Source organism: Ambystoma mexicanum, chromosome 2p, assembly GCF_040938575.1.
Source record: "Ambystoma mexicanum isolate Mex_15411 chromosome 2p, UKY_AmexF1_1, whole genome shotgun sequence".
Lineage (NCBI taxonomy): Eukaryota > Metazoa > Chordata > Amphibia > Caudata > Ambystomatidae > Ambystoma > Ambystoma mexicanum.
The window spans coordinates 701,655,350-701,678,253 of NC_090923.1; positions in this window are offsets into that span (position 1 = coordinate 701,655,350).

The window sequence follows — 22,904 nt, forward strand, 5'->3', positions numbered from 1 at the left end:
TTATTTTGATTTATTTTATTCCCTATTTTTTTGGGACGATTTGTTGGCTTCCGTGGTTTCTGTGGGCATACGCTGCATTGTGGCTGGGCACATGCAGGCTTGTAATGTATTTGAGTCACACACACCCCTCCTGCTTCCCGTTTCCATGGGCTTGCAAAGGGTGTGCCCAAGTGACAGTGAATTACACAGTGACGTTGGACTCCCATGAGCTGTGTTGGCAGTCTGTAGTCAATACTGTGTATACATTCCTAGTGCATATTGTTGTTGTGTTGTACACTGCATGTTGCATTGATGTGTAACTCATCTTCTGTGTCTACCTCCCAATTTGCAGGTCCCTTCCTCATGTCTACACAAGGACCTCTAGTCTGGAGATGGGGTCCATGTTGGCAGCAGTGCACCTACAACTCTACATGGCGCCAACACTGCACAGTTGGTAGTGGTGGGAGTGCAGGCATTTCCAGGTGGTGAGACTACTAATATGTAACATTTGTGATGTCATGTTAATGGTAGTACGTGCTCAAGTATGTTGTTGGTCCGGCATTGCTGCGAGCATTTCAGGTGTTGCAGGTTTCTAATAGGGACACTGTACATAGTGACACTAGTGTCATGTTGTGGGGATTACTTTGTTTACCTGCAATTAGCATGACATGGCACGGTGTGTCGTGTGGCGGTGCTGGGGTTGGGTTGGCTGACATGGCACTGTCCTCTTGTTGCATTTTGCAAGTGGGTATTCATTTTAGCTGCTTGAATGTGTAACTTCACAAAACTGCATTGGTGGTGTCTGTGTGGGTAGGAATGCACACATTGTGACACTTCCAGGTGATCAATCTCAGGCTGATATGGTATTCACGGTTCATTCTCCAGACATTCAGGATCAGTGTCAGGTTGAGTCATAATTGATTGTCAGATGGAATGTGCCAGGGCAGTGTGCACTCCACAGGGGTGTGATTTCTATGTGAAGTAATTAGCCACTAGCTGTGTACGGGCTGCCTCCCCCGTGCCCTTTCCCCTCCCATGCGCAGCGGCTGTGCATGTGGTTGGGGATGTGGGGCCACCACCATGTCCACGGCCAGGCCCCGGCGTGTTGCATCGTTGTGCAGGACACATGCTGCCACTATGATCCTGCACACTACTGGGGGAGCGTATAACAGATGCCCGCCAGAACGGTCAAGGGAGCGAAAGCGTGACTTTAGCACTCCGAATGTGTGCACCACTATGCCCCGGGTCGTAATGTGGGCTGTGTTATATCTTACCTCGGGTGGCGTGGTGGGGTTCCGAATTGGCGTCATCATGTGGGGGCTGAGAGGGTAGGCACTGTCCCCTGTGGAGGTGGTGATTGGTATCATTGGTGGGGTTGTGACCTTGCTCAGTATCCAACATGCATGCATGTGCAGTGGCATACATACTCACCAAGCAGCCATGTATCGCCATGCCGCCCAGCTTCTAGGTCCCGGCTTAGGGTGGACATTCGGTAAATGAAGCTGTCGTGGGTGGACCCGGGATAGTTGGCATATACTGAGGTGATGATTCCCTTGGCATTACATGCTACCTGCACGTTGATGGAATGCCAGTGCTTGCGGTTCCTATAGATGTGCTCAGATGCCCTGGGGGGACGTAGAGCCACATGGGTGCAGTCGATGGCACCTAGCACTTTTGGGAATCGTGCCACACCGTAAAAATCCAGGGCGGCAGCATGCCTTTCTGCAGGTGTTCTGGGCAGGTATATGTGCCTGCGGACTGATGGGCGTGCAGTGATGATGTTCAAGACCTGGTGTAGGCAGCGTGACTGGGTGGCCTCTGACACCCCACCCACTATGGCACTTGTCCGCTGAAATGATCCAGTGGCTAAGAAGTGCAGTGCATTGAGGACCTTCTCCAGGGGGCTGAGTGCTTGGGAGCACAGGGTGGGTGATGTGAGGTCATCCTCCCACTCACACACCAGGTCCAGTATTATGTGTGGTGGAAACCTGTACCTCCCATACACCTGGTCATCAGGCATCCCGAAAAGGCTGGTTCTGGGTGTGAATATTCTGGCCCTGACTGTCCTCCTCCTCCTCCTTTGGTAGCCCACTGCCACTGCTGCTAGGAACGGTATGTTCATCCTGGTGTCTGAGCTTGTTATTGTTAAAGTGCGCAAATGTATGCTTTGCGCGTGTTCTAGGCGAGCGTGTGACCCGCGCACCCCTGGAATCCAGTTCCCAGTCCAATAGCGTGTGGAAATTCACACGCACCATGGGATACAGGTTCGCTGACGTACTTGCGTGTGTAAGTGCCCGCGCACCCATAAAATACACGTACATAGGCCAATCCCGTGTACGTGCACTTTTGTCCAATTACACGCGATGACACTCTGACGTGCAGTATTTCCACGTGTGCTCCGTCATCACGTGCTGAGTGGGGAACACCCGTGCGGGTCACGTCACAGACGCGCTTACGCGCTGAGGGACTCTGGTCCAATAGAATCGCGTATGCGTGCTGACGCGCTTACGCGCTAAGGGCCTTTCCTCGGATTTCACGCTGACGTGCAGGATTTTCACATGCCAAATCACTCCGTATCAAGCTGGCCACGCGAAAACACACGGAAGACCACGCTCCTGCCCAGAAGGCCGAGTTACTGCCCCCCAGTGCCCCGAGCAGCCTCCCACGTGCCATCTGCTGCTGCCTGCCTGCCTGCTGCCACCGTGCCCTGCCATTTGGTGCCTGCACATCAGCCATCTGCAGGGGTCCAGTTGCTGTGTCCACCCCTGCTGGAACTGAAGACTCCCGACTGGGATTACATCGCTCCACAGCCCAGCCCCAGGACCCAGTTGCCCACCCACACCTGCCTCTGGGGTTGCCATGTCGGGCACTTCCACATCTGGCACCAGTGGCAACCCCAGGCCAGAGGGGCAGAGGGGCACCAGCTTCACTGACACCGAAGTTGGTGTCCTGGTGGAGCATGTCCTGGGGCAGTATGATGCCCTCTTTGGATCGTCCCGCGCCAGCAAGGAAGGACGGGAGAGGATCAGGGCCGACTGTGTGGTTGCCATCAACGCGGAGGGGGTGGCAACCCGCAACGTCCTGAAGATCAAGAAGCGCTGGGAGGACTTGAGGTCCAGGACCCTTGTGAAGGCCCGGCGCCTCGTGGAGGGGTGCCGGGGCCGCATGAGTTCCATCCAGATGAGGGTCCTGGAACGCGTACGCCCAGCGCTTCACGCCCAGATCCTTGAGAGGGAGGCCCGTCTGGAGTTGAGCGGTAAGTGTCCAAGCATGAGACAGGGCATGTTGCGGTGTGCTGGTTCTATGATACTTGCCTGTATGTGTGCCATAGGCCATGTATGCATGTATGTGTGCAGGGACATCATGGTAATGCATGTGCGACCAGTGATGTGTGACCCACATGGTTGTTGCATGTGTTCAAATGCCGCATGGGGAGCCCTATGCAGATTTTGAACATGAGAGCATGCCAGTCTCTGTACCTGGACATGGGTGGGGGTGAGGGATGGGTGCTGATGCCAGGTACATATATGGTAGCCATGTCTGTGTGCCTGACCTGCGTGTCTGTGACTTGTGCATGCCATGGATGCATGACACATGTGTGTGACAATGCACAGATTCAGTGAAGCAGCCAAATTTCCCTGGTATCCGCTGTGTTTGGTGTGTTTGGGGCCAGATGGATGTGACTGAGGTGAAGTGTGTGCATGTGATAGGCATGAGCCATGATGCATGTGAGTTACATATCATTGAATGTTTCAAGAGTCCATTGGACATGCATGGAAATGTCCATGGCATGCACCATGCCTGTTACTGTGTGTGTTTTGCCTGGACTGACCCATGTGTTGTGGAGGGACATGATGGAAGTGTACTTTGACAGTGGTGCTCATCTGCTATTGCTTCCTGTCTAGGGGACCATTGTACAGTGCCCTGATGCTTGTGTTCTTTGTCTCCCTCTACGCAGCGGCTAGTGAAGAAGAGGGCGGAGACGGCGCTGTGGAGCAAGGCGGCGGGGATGCCCCCACGGCTGCAGTGGAAGGGGTGGGTGAGCCCCCACAGGGGCCTGCTACGGTGGGAGACGGTGAGGAGCCATCCAGGTTGGTGGTTTGCACAGAGGAGGAGGAGGCCGCCACTGGGGCACACATGGGGCCTGGTGGGGGCATCCCTGCTGGTGCAAGTGGTGCAGTCCAGGGCCAGGGGCAGGAGGCAGCACAGGTCACCGTGGAGGGGCCTGTGCATGTCGCTGTCCCTGACCCTGTGAGTGCACCACCATGCACCAGCAGGGATGCCCCGTCCCAGGCCCGTCCGCAGGTAGAGGGGATGTCCATGTCACCTGACTCCCCTCCACCTGCGGACGTGGGAACCCCTGGCCGTGTGGAGAAGGTCCTGATTGGGGTCGCGATGCGCACGGCTGTGATTCGTGATGCCGTGCGTGCTTCCCGGGAGGAGCACGCACGTCATCACGAAGTGCACCGTGCCGACGTGGCCCAATTGGGATCGGCCATGTTCGGGGGTTTCCTGCATGTGTTGTCCAATCTGGCGGCCCTCTCCTCCTCTGTGCAGGCTATATACCAGTCGTTCTCCTTGCCGTCTTCCGGCCCAGATGCCACCAAGGCCCCCTGTGGACCTGCCCCGACCAATGCAGCCAGCTCGGTGGGGATCCCATCCCTGCCACAGTTGGGAGTCGGAGGTCCAGCAGGGGTGACAACACAGCAACTGGACCCCAGCAGATGGAAGATGTGACAGCATCATCAGGCAGGGCACGTGCACGACGGCGTCGGTGGTTTCCATCAGCCTGGATGCCGTTGTGCTGGCAGAGGCAGTGGCGTCGGAGGCAGCAGCAGGCTCGACGTGGGAGGCATCATGGCTCGGGGGCTTCAAGATCAGAGGGGCAGGCATCGGCCGGAGGGCAGGGCAACCCTGGGATGGTGGTGTCTTCCGTGTGGGAGCAGTTGGTCCAGCGGATAGGTGCGGAGCGGCAGCGGGCGGAAGAGGAGCGGCTCACCATGGTCAGGGGGTGGAGTTCTCCATGCGTCGGGCGTTGAGGCGGGCTGAGTGCCTCGAGGAAGCTCGCAGGGAGTTTGAGCTGCACATGGGGTTATCCCTGCGAGACCTCGGGGCCAGGACAGAGTCCCGCCTCCAGGACATCGACATGGAGTTCGATGATGCCCTGGCCAGCAACATCACCGAGTGAGCCGCAGGACTTGCCCGCTGCCTTTGTATATAGTTATTTAGTTAGTTAGTGTTAGGTTTCCTTTATTAATTTTTATTTTTTTGGACCGCTCGGACAATGGCCACTTTTTTGTATATATTATTTTCATTAGGTAGTAGTAGGTTTCATTTATGGTGTTGGGCTCATGGACCCTGGAATTTTCGTGTATATAGTTTGCTTTTTGAAGAAACATTTTTTTTATTAATTATTGTGTTCACCATGAGGAAATGGTTTTTCATTATTTTCCTTCCACATGATTTTGCTTTGGACAACATTTGTTTTTGGATTACTTTGTTTTTTTTATTTTTACATTTGTTCTCGGACATGGACCATTTTTTTTGTTATCCCCATTGTTGTATGTTTGATTTGTTTACTTATTTTTCATCTTTAATACATGTTTTTTTAACTTTCACTTGTGGTATTTTCTCATTGGTTTCATACATGTCATGATATGGGTTTTGACATTCACTTGCACCCATTGTGTATGTGTGTGTGACGGACATGTGTTCATTTACAGACTTGCCATTGGGGTTGTATCATGTAATTGCATTCACTATGTGGGTGGATGCAATCCTTGCCTGGGTGTTTGTGCTGGGTATGCTGCCCATTACTGCCATGATTGAGTATCGTCAGGACCTGGGGGCAGGGGGACATGTGTGGGTGCCTGGTGGAGGCTGCCCCTGCACTGCTGGGGGGTGGGGGTGGTGGGAGACATGGGTGGGGGCCTGGTGGAGGGTGCCCCTGGTGGCTGGGGGGGTGGGGGTGGTGGGAGATATGGGTGGGGGCCTGGTGGAGGGTGCCCATGGTGGCTGGGGGGTGGGGGTGGTGGGAGACATGAGTGGGGGCCTGGTGGAGGGTGCCCCTGATGGCTGGGGGGTGGGGGTGGTGGGAGACATGAGTGGGGGCCTGGTGGAGGGTGCCCCTGGTGGCTGGGGGGTGGGGGTGGTGGGAGACATGAGTGGGGGCCTGGTGGAGGATGCCCCTGCACTGCTGGGGGGTGGGGGTGGTGGGAGACATGGGTGGGGGCCTGGTGGAGGATGCCCCTGGTGGCTGGGGGGTGGGGGTGGTGGGAGACATGAGTGGGGGCCTGGTGGAGGATGCCCCTGCACTGCTGGGGGGTGGGGGTGGTGGGAGACATGCGTGGGGGCCTGGTGGAGGATGCCCCTGGTGGCTGGGGGGTGGGGGTGGTGGGAGACATGAGTGGGGGCCTGGTGGAGGATGCCCCTGCACTGCTGGGGGGTGGGGGTGGTGGGAGACATGAGTGGGGGCCTGGTGGAGGATGCCCCTGCACTGCTGGGGGGTGGGGGTGGTGGGAGACATGAGTGGGGGCCTGGTGGAGGATGCCCCTGCACTGCTGGGGGGTGGGGGTGGTGGTAGACATGAGTGGGGGCCTGGTGGAGGATGCCCCTGCACTGCTGGGGGGTGGGGGTGGTGGGAGACATGGGTGGGGGCCTGGTGGAGGGTGCCCCTGGTGGCTGGGGGGGTGGGGGTGGTGGGAGACATGGGTGGGGGCCTGGTGGAGGGTGCCCCTGGTGGCTGGGGGGTGGGGGTGGTGGGAGACATGAGTGGGGGCCTGGTGGAGGATGCCCCTGCACTGCTGGGGGGTGGGGGTGGTGGGATACATGAGTGGGGGCCTGGTGGAGGATGCCCCTGCACTGCTGGGGGGTGGGGGTGGTGGGAGACATGAGTGGGGGCCTGGTGGAGGATGCCCCTGCACTGCTGGGGGGTGGGGGTGGTGGTAGACATGAGTGGGGGCCTGGTGGAGGATGCCCCTGCACTGCTGGGGGGTGGGGGTGGTGGGAGACATGGGTGGGGGCCTGGTGGAGGGTGCCCCTGGTGGCTGGGGGGTGGGGGTCGTGGGAGACATGAGTGGGGGCCTGGTGGAGGGTGCCCCTGGTGGCTGGGGGGGTGGGGGTGGTGGTAGACATGAGTGGGGGCCTGGTGGAGGGTGCCCCTGCACTGCTGGGGGGTGGGGGGGTGGGAGACATGAGTGGGGGCCTGGTGGAGGGTGCCCCTGGTGGCTGGGGGGTGGGGGTGGTGGGAGACATGGGTGGGGGCCTGGTGGAGGGTGCCCCTGGTGGCTGGGGGGGTGGGGGTGGTGGTAGACATGAGTGGGGGCCTGGTGGAGGATGCCCCTGCACTGCTGGGGGGTGGGGGTGGTGGTAGACATGAGTGGGGGCCTGGTGGAGGATGCCCCTGCACTGCTGGGGGGTGGGGGTGGTGGGAGACATGGGTGGGGGCCTGGTGGAGGGTGCCCCTGGTGGCTGGGGGGGTGGGGGTGGTGGGAGACATGGGTGGGGGCCTGGTGGAGGGTGCCCCTGGTGGCTGGGGGGTGGGGGTGGTGGGAGACATGAGTGGGGGCCTGGTGGAGGGTGCCCCTGGTGGCTGGGGGGTGGGGGTGGTGGGAGACATGAGTGGGGGCCTGGTGGAGGATGCCCCTGCACTGCTGGGGGTGGGGGTGGTGGGAGACATGGGTGGGGGCCTGGTGGAGGATGCCCCTGGTGGCTGGGGGGTGGGGGTGGTGGGAGACATGAGTGGGGGCCTGGTGGAGGATGCCCCTGCACTGCTGGGGGGTGGGGGTGGTGGGAGACATGAGTGGGGGCCTGGTGGAGGATGCCCCTGCACTGCTGGGGGGTGGGGGTGGTGGGAGACATGGGTGGGGGCCTGGTGGAGGGTGCCCCTGGTGGCTGGGGGGGTGGGGTGGTGGGAGACATGGGTGGGGGCCTGGTGGAGGGTGCCCCTGGTGGCTGGGGGGTGGGGGTGGTGGGAGACATGGGTGGGGGCCTGGTGGAGGGTGCCCCTGGTGGCTGGGGGGGTGGGGGTGGTGGGAGACATGGGTGGGGGCCTGGTGGAGGCTGCCCCTGCACTGCTGGGGGGTGGGGGTGGTGGGAGACATGGGTGGGGGCCTGGTGGAGGGTGCCCCTGGTGGCTGGGGGGTGGGGGTGGTGGGAGACATGGGTTGGACATGGGTGGGGGCCTGGTGGAGGCTGCCCCTGGTGGGTGGGGGGGTGGGGGTGGTGGGAGACATGGGTGGGGGCCTGGTGGAGGGTGCCCCTGGTGGCTGGGCGGGTGGGGGTGGTGGGAGACATGGGTGGGGGCCTGGTGGAGGGTGCCCCTGGTGGCTGGCGGGTGGGGGTGGTGGGAGACATGGGTGGGGGCCTGGTGGAGGCTGCCCCTGCATTGCTGGGGGGTGGGGGTGGTGGGAGACATGGGTGGGGGCCTGGTGGAGGGTGCCCCTGGTGGCTGGGGGGTGGGGGTGGTGGGAGACATGGGTTGGACATGGGTGGGGGCCTGGTGGAGGCTGCCCCTGGTGGCTGGGGGGTGGGGGTGGTGGGTGACATGGGTGGGGGCCTGGTGGAGGCTGCCCCTGCACTGCTGGGGGGTGGGGGTGGTGGGTGACATGAGCAGGTGTGCAGGGTAGTCCCCTGTGGTGTGTGCTGCCTGCAGGGGCCGTGGAGGGTGTACAGGTAATACCTGGGAGCACACAGCCAAATCGCGTGTGGAACTTCCCGCGCACCCCTGCAATCCACGTACCCTGCCTAATCGCGTGTGGAACTTCCCGCGCACCCCTGAAATCCACGTACCCGGCCAAATCGCGTGTGGAACTTCCCGCGCACCCCTGAAATCCACGTACACGGCCAAATCGCGTGTGGAACTTCCCGCGCACCCCTGAAATCCACGTACCCGGCCAAATCGCGTGTGGAACTTCCCGCGCACCCCTGAAATCCACGTACCCTGACAAATTGCGTGTGGTACTTCCCGCGCACCCCTGAAATCCACGTACACGGCCAAATCGCGTGTGGAACTTCCCGCGCACCCCTGTAATCCACGTACCCTGCCTAATCGCGTGTGGAACTTCCCGCGCACCCCTGAAATCCACGTACACGGCCAATTCGCGTGTGGAACTTCCCGCGCACCCCTGAAATCCACGTACCCGGCCAAATCGCGTGTGGAACTTCCCGCGCACCCCTGAAATCCACGTACCCTGACAAATCGCGTGTGGTACTTCCCGCGCACCCCTGAAATCCACGTACACGGCCAATTCGCGTGTGGAACTTCCCGCGCACCCCTGAAATCCACGTACACGGCCAATTCGCGTGTGGAACTTCCCGCGCACCCCTGAAATCCACGTACCCGGCCAAATCGCGTGTGGAACTTCCCGCGCACCCCTGAAATCCATGTACCCTGACAAATTGCGTGTGGTACTTCCCGTGCACCCCTGAAATCCATGTACACGGTCAATTCGCGTGTGGAACTTCCCGCGCACCCCTGAAATCCACGTACCCGGCCAAATCGCGTGTGGAACTTCCCGCGCACCCCTGAAATCCACGTACCCTGCCTAATCGCGTGTGGAACTTCCCGCGCACCCCTGCAATCCACGTACCCTGCCTAATCGCGTGTGGAACTTCCCGCGCACCCCTGAAATCCACGTACCCGGCCAAATCGCGTGTGGAACTTCCCGCGCACCCCTGAAATCCACGTACACGGCCAAATCGCGTGTGGAACTTCCCGCGCACCCCTGAAATCCACGTACCCTGACAAATCGCGTGTTGAACTTCCCGCGCACCCCTGTAATCCACGTACCCGGCCAATTTGCGTGTGAGACTTCCCGCGCACCCCGGTATACACGCACACGTTTTTTTTCTGTCAGCGCGTGTCTGTGTTTGTGGGTACCCCTTTGCACGTCATTTGTCCTGGAGGGCCACAGTATTGGGCATTCATCATGTCTGTATATAGGTGCTATTTGTTGGCGCACCTTTTGGCGCACATTTCTTCCAGGCGCAGAGACGCTACCGCCTGCTTTCTTGTGGCGGTCGTGTTTGTGCCTGTGCGCTGGTTTGAGCGTGCGCTTTTTTACCCTATTATATTCCATGAATACGTGTTGTAGGCGAGCGTGTGGGCGTTCCGCGCACTTGTACCCTGTGCTTCCCCCGTGACGCCCACATTTTGGCAAGTTGTTCCCCATTCCGAGTGGTACGCCCCGTGTTCCACCTATTTTTGTTGCGTGCGCCGCGCTATGTGCGATTTTCGCTCTGGCCTGTGCTATTTTCGCTGTGACCTGGCGCACGCTGTTTGATGGCCTGTGCGCCAACGTGCGCCGCGCACTTTTTTATCGCACATCCGCTGGTTTTCTCGCGCACGGACTTCCATGAACCGATGTGCGCTGCTTTTCGTGCGATTTTCGCACTTGCACTGCGATTTTCGCTATTCCACTGCGAATCGCACGTTTTTGCCCACTTGCGCCGCGCTAATTATTCCATGAATCGGCCTGCAAGTGTTTAAGGGATTATATACTACCCTAAAGGGTCTTACTAAATGCCAATCCATTATTGTCTAAGTGAAACGTATGATCACATAAAGCATATTGGCTAGTAATATCATTCATCCCTATTATTGTGAACCCTTTCCTTTAAGACAGACATTGGGCCTCATTACGAGTTTGGAGGTATCCATGCCCTTAATAAGTGATTTTAATGACCCTGATGACAAACAAGCGCAAGTTCTTGCCACCATGCTTGAGGGACATGGCCTCACCCAAAAAGTTCTCACCCCCACCCACGACAAAGGGAGAATATTAGACTGGGTAGCCACCTCCAACTGCCCTACTACTATCACCAAAATTACACCCCAGCCGTGGACTGACCACTTCCTCATTCATTTCTACTTAACATTCAACAAGATGTTCAGAACTGAAAAAATAATGGCACCATCGCTTCCCACTATATCCAAAAAAAACATCACACCTGACAATATCTTACCCCTGCCCCTCCCAACCATCAATGCCCTGCCAACTGATTCTGACCCAGATACCATGGTCAAAATATACGACGACACCATGGCCATAGCCATGGACACGGTTGCCCCACTGAAGAACTGTAAAAGTAAACAACAATCCCACCTCAATACTTGGTTCACCCCCTACGTAAAAGAACTGAGATTGGAAAAAAAGAAGCTTGAAACTGTATGGCGACACACCCCTACAGCTGAAAACAAACTTAAACTCAAACTATGCGCTACTAACTACAAGAGAGCAATCATCCAAGCTAAAAAAGACATCTATAACGATAGACTCTCCAACGCATGCTCCATTACAAAGGAATTATTTGCAATCCTGCGAGAACTTGAATCACCCATACCACCACCCGACAACGTATCCAAAGACAAGCAATGGTGTACCAATATCCAAATGCCCTCGCAAATAAAGTGAAAACACTACAATCTAAAATAACTATAAAAAAGCCTCGCTCCCTCTCGGCGAAACTCCCAGTATGCCCATGCCCACGCCCAAACCTTGGCTAACACCCTTCAAATTCACTAAAGTGTCCACTCATGAAACTAAAAAAATCATTGGGTCTCATTACAACCCAGGCGTTAAGGGGTTAACGGCGCCGTAAAAGGTGTCGGCGCCGTAAAACCCTTAACGCCTGATTACTAGGTCCCTTTGCGGGTTGCACTTTAACGCCTGCTTTTAGCAGGCGTTAAAAAACCAACCCGCAAAGGGACCTAGGAGCTAATTACGGCACCGTAATTTACGGTGCCGTAATTAGCGCATTCCCCATTTCCATTGAGCCCTATGGGCCAAAAATGGGAATGGGAAGGGCCATGGTGAATGGGGAATTACCGGCCCGCCAACCTTGGAATGGGGCGGTAATTCCGCCATTCACCATGGCGGACCCCGGCATGGACCATGGTGCTAATAGCACCATGGTTTAGCGCCGGGGTCGTAATGAGGCCCATTGCCTCACTAAAACCTTCCAATTGCAAAGGCGATTACTGCCCAGCCCTGATAATTAAGAATGCTGCCAGAGACCTACCCCCCTTCGTCACCAAACTCATCAACGCCTCCTTCTCATCTAGCACAGTCCCAAGCAGCTTAAAAGAGTCCTGGGTTCTCCCCCTGCTAAAAAAACAACCCTAGACCCCTCCATCCCCACCAACTATAGGCCCATCACCACTGTCCCTTTCCTCCTGAAGATAATTGACAGAGTGGCCTATTTCCAAATCCAAAAATACATGGAGACTAACCAACTCCTTGGCACTCGTCAATCGGGCTTCAGACCTCAGCACGGCACTGAGACCACACTAATAGATCTTAAAGCCCAAATTGACTAGCTCAACGACAAAGGAAACACAGCTATGCTACTCCTCCTTGATCTGTCGGCGGCTTTTGACCTAGTGGACCACGTAGTACTCTGCAAACACCTAGCGTCAGCCGCCCACTTCTCAAGTGAAGCTATAGCCAGGGTCCAATCCTTTCTCGACAATAGAAGTATGCAAGTCTTCGCCACCTTAGACTCCGCAGACCCTATCCAGACAACATGTGGAGTCCCACAAGGCTCCTGTGTCTCACCAAAGATGTACAATATCTTTACTAAACCTCTATTCGACAAATTGGACAGACTGGGTGTCACCTACAGAAATTATGCAGACGACACCCAGATCCTCATCCACATATCAGGCAATTTCTTTACGGATACAGCTTTAGTAAACAGAATGTACACCCTCATTCAGGCATGGATGGCAACCCATGGCCTCTGCCTGAACGACGAAAAAACAGAGATCCTTATTCTAGGCTCACCTAACAACTTAAAAAACTCGATTCCAATTACAGCTCTTTCAATATCAACGACAATATAATCCCTGTCGCCAAAGAGGTGAAGACCCTTTGTTTCTACTTGGATTCCACTTTGTCCCTAAGGAAACAAGTGAACTCCCTGGCCTCATCCACTGCCTATACTGGTAAACTTATTAAAGCATGCAAACCCTTCCTTTCACCAGCTAGCTGCATTATCCTAGCAAATGCACTGATCCTCTCAAAATTGGATTACTGCAATGCACTTTATGCAGGTGCTAACAAATGTATCATTAATAAACTTCAAACCCTGAAAAACAACATGCTCAGAATGGCCCTGAACCTCCCAGTCAGAGAGCACATTTCAAATGTGCGTAGAAATTACAACGGGCTAAAAATCAGCGATAGGATCACCTTCAAAATCGTCACACTAACATTCAAATGCCTGAACAACGCAGCCCCCCCATACCTTAGGGACAGAATAATAAGACAAACCTCTGCACGACCAACCAGAACAGCCAACTCTTTCCGCCTCCAGACCCCGAGATTCCGACTAAAAAAAACAGGAGGCAATAGCTTCCCTGTGCAAGCAGCTCAGTACTGGAACGCCCTACCAGTTGAACTAAGAAAGGACCAGCCTTACAATAGCTTCAGGCACCACACCCGCACCTGGCTCTGACGCAATGACCTTTGAAACCTGAGACTATGTGCATTGTGATCTGTTGCCATACGTACCCCCCACTCTCACATGTAAAATGTACATAATGTATTTACTGTTTATAACATGTTACCCTCTATCCTTACATGTAAAGAATGTATATAATGTAATTACTGTATATAACATATGACACCAACAACCTGTAATCTGTAACCTGTAACCAAGATCTAAGTATTCTTGTTATCCTGTGCTCCCAGCTACCCAAGGGTTTTATGGTGCCCTACAAATAAACAAACAAACGGTTACCCCGAAACTTGGGTCCGACTCTGGGTCCCGAAAAAGGGGACATACCAGGCCATTCCGACTTTGGAGGGCCAGTAATTCCCTTTCGCAGGACCCAGAGCCGGTACGTCCTCATTCCCATTTGAGCCCCCATAGGGCTCAATGGGAATGGGGAGGATGGTAACATTGGTACCGTTCATAACGATACCGTTGCTCCCATCCTGGTCTGCTCGCGGCTGCCGCTCTGCACGCCTGGTCTGACCAGGCGTCCAGAGCAGCACCCGCAAGCAAACTCGTAATGTTGCAGCATGGCAACAACGGCACCAGTAGCAGTGTTGTTGCCTTAGCGCAACATTCGTAATGAGGCCCATTGTCATTTAAAGTATAAAGCGATGGAGTTTTTTTTACAACTATTTGGTATAAAACTCTAATCTATCCCTTAGATTGTGAGCTCACTGTTTGAGACAGACATTGGGCCTCATTACACGGTAGGCGGTAACCATGGCGCTATTAGCGCCATGGTTGCCGCCGGTACCATACCGAGTCCGCTATAGTGAATAGCGGAATTACCGCCACATTCCAAGGTGTGTGGGGGCGGTAATTCCCCATTCACCATGGCACTTCCCCATTCCCATTTGAGCCCCCATAGGGGACCGTAATTACCTCAGAGGTCCCTTTGCGGGCCCGTTCCTTAACGGCTGGTAAAACCAGCCGTTGAGGTCGGGTCCCACAAAGGGACCTCGTAGTAAGGCGGTAAGGGTTTACCGCTACCGGTACCCTTACCGGTAACAGTAAACCCTTACCGCATTCCGTGTAATGAGGCCCATTGTGATTGAAAGTACTATGACACAACAAAAAAAGAAAAAAAAAACAATGTTTCAAACTCGAATCTAACAGGTCTTTGACCTTGTTTTTTATGCTGACTCTTCATTGACCATTTCAGATGTGCATTGTTGATTTATCCATGCATGTTTGATAGACTTTGTGAAGAAAAGCTACTTACACTATCCATAACTTGTGGGAAAGCTATGTAGACACTGATTTGGTGTACATATCAAACATGTTTTTCTTCAATTAAACAAATTAGCAACATATATGAAGGTCAAACATCAAGGGCTAAAAACCCTAACCTAATTAGGATGTTTACCATCATTGCAAATACCAACCTAATTTGTTGGTGATTCATTTTCAGATGACTGACTATATATGTTTTTGATGAGGCATTATTCTCACCATAGGACTACTTTGTTGACACCAATGTTCTAATCATTTTTGAATATGAATTAGATTGTGAACTCTCTAAATGAGACAGACAATAGGCATAAAAAGCATATATTTCTCTAAATACATCAATAAGCACATCACGCATGATCCAAATGCAATATGTATTTCCCTTCATATTATTATATGTAATAGGTCCCACTTATAATGGAAATCAGAAAAGGCATATTTTTCTTTTAATATATCAACAAGCACATCGATAATGACCCAAGGCAATATGTATTTCCCCTTATATGACCCCTTTTTCAAGAGGTCCCACCTAAAGTGGACATCATGCTTCGTGACTCTATAGATTACTTCTTCACCCCTATGTATCATTTGTATACACTGATACCACTCCAGTGTATAATACACCAATCAAACCACATGTTTGAAAATATAAGGCTTATTTTACTTTTTACTATTATACCACTGCATGGGGTCTTATATAGCTGACACACGGAATTCAATTTAAACATACCTCTTCAACTTTAAACATTTTGTTTTGACATATGATGCTTATTTGTTAGACTATTTATACCTTGGACTTAATGCAACATTGTCTCATACTACCAAAAATGTCACATCGAAAACACGCTGTTTGTTTACATATGTGACGTCATTCGCGTCACAAACATGATGGATGTCATATCCGATTGCCACGCATAAAACCAGCCATCTTGTATTCGACAAAACAACCTTGGTGGAGCTAATGATGCCTTCTAACTCCTAAGAACTCTTCCATAACTCTGAAGTAAGTACCAATATGCTGGTTTTTGGAACTACCATAACTCCTCCATTATACTGAGCGCCTTGTAATATCATACCCCTTTCTCCTTAGGATATCCACCGAACCACTGGCCTTTACTTATGAATTGGACACTACAGAAGTGTCTGTCACCATGCTGACCCACAATCTCTAATTACTTCCAAGCAAGTAACAAGGGAAAAACATAGAACTTTCTGCATATCTCCGTAATATCCAGAACTCTAACCACCACGAGTGCTTTAGGCTCACTAAATCTCACCTAATTGAAGAAACAGATATAATTGTCCCACACGGCATCAGATTTGTGGTGCTGGTATGTTCCCATTGTATTTTCCTATTTTTCTAAACAGAGTAAATTTGACTATCACCCCTAATCTGGTGTCATCTTCCTTATCTTACTTCATAGATACGTACCCTAATATTTGAGCATGGACACACATGCCTTATCACATTAATGAGAGTAGGCCACTACCCTGTGAGTCCGGAAACACCCAAAGGGTAAGAATGACACAACTCGTACATATATTCTGCTTTAAAATTCTAGGTTAAGCTTAACCGCTTTTCCCTGACCAGGATTAGGGAACCTATAAGAGCACCACTGTCCCTTAATAGAAATCCTAAAATCATTTGACATGACGTCACCATTGGACAATACATTATTGGTCCCTTGTTTTGCTTTTCCTACACATGAAATGATTTGCTAAAATAAGACAACATCTAAATTCTAAGTTGTTTCATCATACATTATTATTTTCACATCTAAAAAATGATCAGTTTGATACTTTAAATATTTTGATTTGACATTTGCTTTTATTTGTACTGCCTATGACTGTTAATACAATGGACAGTTTACTTCTAATTAAGATGTATGTTTGACTGTTTTTGAACTACATTCAAAGTCTGAATATATTTATCAGCCCCTGAAGAAGAACATTCATCTCGAAAAAGTTTGGGCAAACCCCATCATTGATCAATACATTTTATGCATAAGACTGAATAACTTCTTATTTAATTTTCACTTATTATTACATATCTATGAATGTATCTTTCCTACATTGGATGGAATATATGAAAATTATGACGATTAATTTTCCAAAAAACCCTGAAATATATAAATATGACTACTAAACTAATTGGCTTTCCTAGCCTTAGATAGTGTGCAGGGGATGGGAGTTCCCTAACTGGGAACTTATCTTTTTGTGGGAATACATTTCCTAATAATTGTTTTAACCAGATCACTAGCCACAACCAGTTACTGGACTTGGTACACTCTGGGTGGATAGCTTATGCCCCTTTCTCGCACTATTTTATGTACAATACCATACTATGCCCTTGTGGCTGAGTTTCTCAATTGTAAAACGGGCACATTGAAATACTGCACATTCATTCACTTTACGGCTAAGCAGTTCACAGCAGTTTCTTCACTTGGAGATATTGTTTATCGCACACTTGTCTCATTGTGAAGATCGAACAAAAATAACTGACTGCAGCAAAAATGCACCAGGACTACAAGTGACTTTATAATGGGTTATTTGTATTGAAATTTGCACACTGCAACAGTGTTCTCATAGTGCAAATGTATTGCAATGAGCAATGGCACCTTTCAAAACAGAATAAGCTGTGCCCAGTCTTACCAACCATCCTTGAAGGCATAGAACTTGGCAAGAATTACACTTTGAGAAAAGAGAAAACAACACAGCAATCGCATTTACATAATTGTGAAATTACATGCGCATTTAACCTCGGCAGCACTTAATATAAAGTGACCTAGCTCCCTGACTAACTGACTGACAGACAGCCCAGCAATTTCTCACTTAAACTGATATTTACCCAGATCTGTTGGCGGTGTTTTCTGCTTCAAACTTGCCGCGTTTCTTCCCCATGGTTGCTCAGATAAAGAACTCCCACATCAGACAGCCTGACCGCAATGGATTCTGACTCCAGCGTCCCTGTCACCTCGTCTCTCCCAGTGCAGCGCCCGAAGATGTCTCTGCCTCAGCACTCCCAATAACAGCCCTTTTTAATAGATCTCTCTTTGAATCAAGGAAATCCTCCCCATGACCAGACCCACCCACATCACCCGGTTCCCTCTGTGTGTTTTCCTCTTTGCGCTAAATGCATTTCTCAAAAGACAAATGTAAAATTTCCCATTCGCTTCCTGCTCCAACAATGCCTTTTTATTAGAGCAGAACTATCCTCACATTTTCATCTTGCCACCCAAGCCCAAACTGCATGTTGAAATTCACTTCTAAAAAGCTTTCCAAATCTGTCTTCAGGCCATTTCCACGTAGACTAATTTGCACTAAATGTTATTAAGGGACATGTTACCTGTTACTGGGATGGGATTAGTATATTAATATATATATATATTAGTATTAGGTTTAGTGCAAATCAGCCAATTGAATTATCATCCTGCAATAATATGTAGTTTTAAACATGTGCTCCGTGCATTGGCAATCATGTGCCTCATGCATTGGCAACCATGTGCCTCGTGCATTTCTGCATTTCTGTCTGAGACTCACACTCTTGAGTCCAGAACTGAGTGCAGCCCCTGATTCCCCATTTCCTGATTCCCTATTGCAGTTCAAACCCACGTTAACATGTGTATGCTAAAAGGATGAGCTCTATGTGCATGCTATGATTCAGAGCTCCTAATGCTACTCCTACAAGACCCTTATTTTAGCTTCACACCTAGTTTTCAAAAGGGTGCTTTTTTGCATTGTTTCAGAGATTTTTTTCAGTTCAGAGATTTCAGTGTTTTCCACCAAAATGTACACACTATGTGCAAATATCTTTATTGTCTGCATTTGCAGTGAATAACAGGTGTTAAATAGACCTGTTTCTCCATTGCAGTTTTAAAATAAGCATCTACATGGACTGCTTCTGCGCGTGAAAGTCTTGTAAAGCATTTCAAGGCATGAGGAAAAGAATTCCCATTTAGCACATTGCAAAGAGTCCTTTTGCAGTGCAAAATGACATTGGGCCGCAAACATTCACTTTGCACCACTCTGTGAATTAGGCCCGGTTCAATGTGTTTGTTGGTAGTTCAAAGTCACTTTGCACCACGCTAAACGTTCCATGAATTAAGCCCTAAGAGTCTGTGCATTCAGCTACCAGGGACACAAGTAAATTGAATCTTGACCCTCAGTGGATTTGGTGCCATGATGGACCGGATTGGAGAAGCATGAACTGTAGACTGAAGTGTGAGCTATTTACAGTTATGTTGACGGTATTATGTTTTTGTTATGGAAAGCATCTTAATAATGAGTATATTACATAGATTAACAATCGCTACATAAATGTCTGATATTGGAGCAGGGATATAGGATCCAAGAGGGTTTTAAAAAAAATAGTGATATATAATAGAGAAATCTAGTAAATATCTATAGGACTAGGAACACAGTGAGGCACTGTATGCGCCTCAGACTTCACAGAATGTGTCACAGGGGATTTTCATATTTACTTGGCCTCTCTTGTGAGACTGGCAACAGGGGCGTTCAAACAGAAGACTCTCCACCTGATTGGTGGGTTGGTGGGGTCTCATAAAGAGACAGTAGAATTTCTATTTCTAGATCCCTTTAATTACTGCATGCAAGTAACACAATCTAGAGTTATGGCAGCCTTTACTAACAGCTTAGTAACATATCAGTTTTAATAAACAGCACAGGGCCAGCACTATGTTTGGGTGCAGTTTTCCTGGGCAGAGGTATGCAATCCTTTAAAGGAACAGTCTTGTGGTTACATTTCCCCTTAGGTCCCACTCTTTTATAGTCTCGGCTTGTTTTACCACACTCCCTGCCTCCCGGGCAGATGGACCCACTTTGTGAAGGTCATTGTGTGGCAGGCGTTCTGCTGACTCGCCAATGAAAAACGTTCTCTCGAAGAGATTCACGGTTATGAATTCCCCATGATTCCATACATGTGATTCCTGCACATAATTCAGGCAAAGCGTTTGGCAACATGTATGGTCTCCGGAGATATCTGGATTTCCCACTTGGCCAATGACCACTATCCTACAAGAATGCATTTTGCAGTGTGTTTTGGGACAATACTAATTAGTCCTTAATTACTCCTCTCTTCTATTTTCACCATTACTAAATGTCTCCCTTCATTTTAGGTTTGAATAAAATTGACTAGTAATTTACTTCATCATATTTGGCATCCACCATTGAAGAAAGGATCACAAGTAGCTGCTTGCTCAACTCTTAGGGAAATTAAATTGTGCTACCAGATGCGTCACCACTAATTTTCTTTATATGTATGTTGCTAAGTCTCAAGATTGTATTCTTGCTTCCTGTCCGGAGCACCTTTGACACTGTTGAAATTTGGTAGTTGCCTCCTCTAGCCTCATAATGGGGTATTTCCCCAAAGTCATTGGGCCTGATTACAAGGTTGAAGGTAGCCTTGCCGGTAAAACCGCCACGGCTACCTCCAAATTTGCAAGAAAGTCGAGGACCCACAAATGGGCAATTACCGGGGTATTCTGGCCTCGCCGGACCCAGTAATTGCCCTTTCGCAGGTGCCGGAATCGGGTGTTCCCCATTCCCATCTGAGCCCGATAGGGCTCAATGGGAATGGGGATGCATTTAGCACCAGCCCGGGTCATTACCTTGCCGGTGCTACAGGCAAGCTGTGCTCGCGGGTGCCTTTCATTCCGCCAGGTCAGACCTGGTGGAATGAAAGGCACCCGCGAGCAAAACTCTGGGTTTGCCCGTCTGGATACAACGGTACCGGTAAGCTTACAGGTACCGTTGTATCTGGACCGGCAAACTCGTAATGAGGCCCATTGTCTATTAACTTTACCTACAAAGATTAATGAAGTAATTAGGCTTAATGTTCTGGGATTTTATCTGTTCATGACTGCACACAGCATAGACTTTGTCATGTGACATGGCGTTGGAGCACAACACTCTCCAACAGTCTGTTTTCTGTGTTCTTTACCAAGAGAAATGTTTGCTGATATGACTAAGGAGTGTACCGATAGGATATCTCATGAAGAATGTGGTGTACTATTGTTTTTAACTTTGGTATACCCCAAATTCCTCCCCAATCATGGTAAGTTGTATCTTCCCAAAGGAATAGAAAAGCTTCCTTACCTGTTTGGTTTCATTGGGAGGAGAATTGGTTCTAAACATCTTTATGTAAAGCATTTATTAAATGCTCATTTCCAACCCTCCCTTAAATTTACCAACATCTTTTTTTTGTCCTTAGTGGAGTGTTTAGTGACTGTTTAACTCTGAAGTGCAGATTGCTTTTGGTTATATTCATTTTATTTATTTATATATTTATGTATTGCATTTATGTAATGCCCAGACACTAAGGTATCACTGCGCTTGTACACATCCTGGAGGGGAAGGAACAAAGTGCAGACAGAGATGATTAACATAAACTGCATCAATATAGTGAAGAGGCTAACTTGGTCATAGTCATGGCTCTTGCCTGGTGGGCAAAAGAGAGGTTAGTTGAATTTGTCGAACAGCCAGGTTATGACAAGTTTTCTGAAGATTGTGTATGAGGGTTCTGTGCACTAGCACCTGGAGCTTTCCAAGTGCTGAATGGGATTGCAAAAACAAATGATCTCAGGCCCAAATAACTGAATAGACTCAAAGAAATATGGCAAAATAGTACTTCATTATCAGTTCAAGGGAAACCTGGCGAACAAAAGATGTACGTCAGCTATGACATCATCCCATAAGGCTAACAGTAAAAACCTATCTGGTGTAAGGATTGGTTACGGGACACTTATACATATACGGGGTCATTACGAGGTTGGAGGTAGCCCTGGCGCTACTAGGCCCATGCAACAATGTATAGTCCACCATCACATAGGCCCTCATGATTGGTTGTCACTCTCATACCAACGTTGGACATTTGTCTCATTAGCATCATGTAAACGAAACCCTGGTGCAAGGGAAAAAAGTCAGACAACTGTTTTCCTTAGATAATTAGCCTACCTTTAGCCTCAGTTAGGCCCTAACGTATGAGGGTACCATGATTTTGTCCATTCTTCCCTCCTATTTAGTGCTATTTGATTCAACTATATTTGGATTACTCTTGTTGGCGTCAAGAGACTTGGTTGATCCATTCTTCATTTGCTTTCCATGTCTTTATTTGTAAAATACTTAGCAGTCACAAATGTTCACTCTTTTACTTAATCTAAGAGTAATATGTCTTACATACATGGCTTATCCTCATTTACTCCTTTTGTGCCATGTAGTTGCTCTTGCTGCAGCATCCTTGTTTCTGAGCCCAATGACTGTCGTTTGTTCTGCAGAAATCTGTATTTAAATGCCTGGCAGCTTTGCAGCTTTTTTTCTCTTCTTCAGGCTTCTCATTTACTTTTATACAATGCTGACATCCATTTTCTCAACATGGCTGCTTTACTTGCGTGCTATTTCCTTCTTCAGCAAGCTTCTATAGATTTTATCTGCCTTGCGTTTCTGTGTATATACATCTAGCAGGGATCGCTCATAACAACGTGTCAAAAAGGGCGAGCTACCTCGTCCTTGCACTACCGAGGTAATATCAAGGACGAGATATCTTGTCCTTGGCACTTAAGGGGTTAAGCGCGTTATAAATATGCAACTAAGACAACAACAAAACAAAAAATTCTGTAACAGCACCTCAATGCCCCCGGGCTGTGTAAGCGCTTTAAAAATGCAAATGAATAAATACTACATTCATGGTTTTCTTCGTATTTAATCTATGTGATTACTTTGTTACTTCAAAAAACACCTTGTTTCTTTAAATACTCATACATTGGTTCCAGTGCATTCATGTAAGTTCTTTTTCTAGTGGTGTCACTTTACATATGTCAGACTATACTTATACAAAATACTGTGTAAAGCCTTGTTGATTGGATTAAAGACACAGATCTATTTTGATGTTTTGACATTTGTACTTTCGACACTAATGTATTATGTATGACATCCATGACTGTTTGGCTCTTTTGATGAGCATGTGAGAGAGTTCAGGGGACGGGAGTTCCCTTATCTTTGGGAACTTCTTTCTGTTTCTTTGTTACTTGGGGCCATGTGCCAGGACCTATATTATCCCCTGCACATTAAGGCCTTTCTAATTAATGAATTAAACATTTGAAATCCATTCTTTGATACTCATTTATCACTGTAGACATGCACTGTGTGTATGGGATATTTGGTTTGTTTACCCTGGCGGG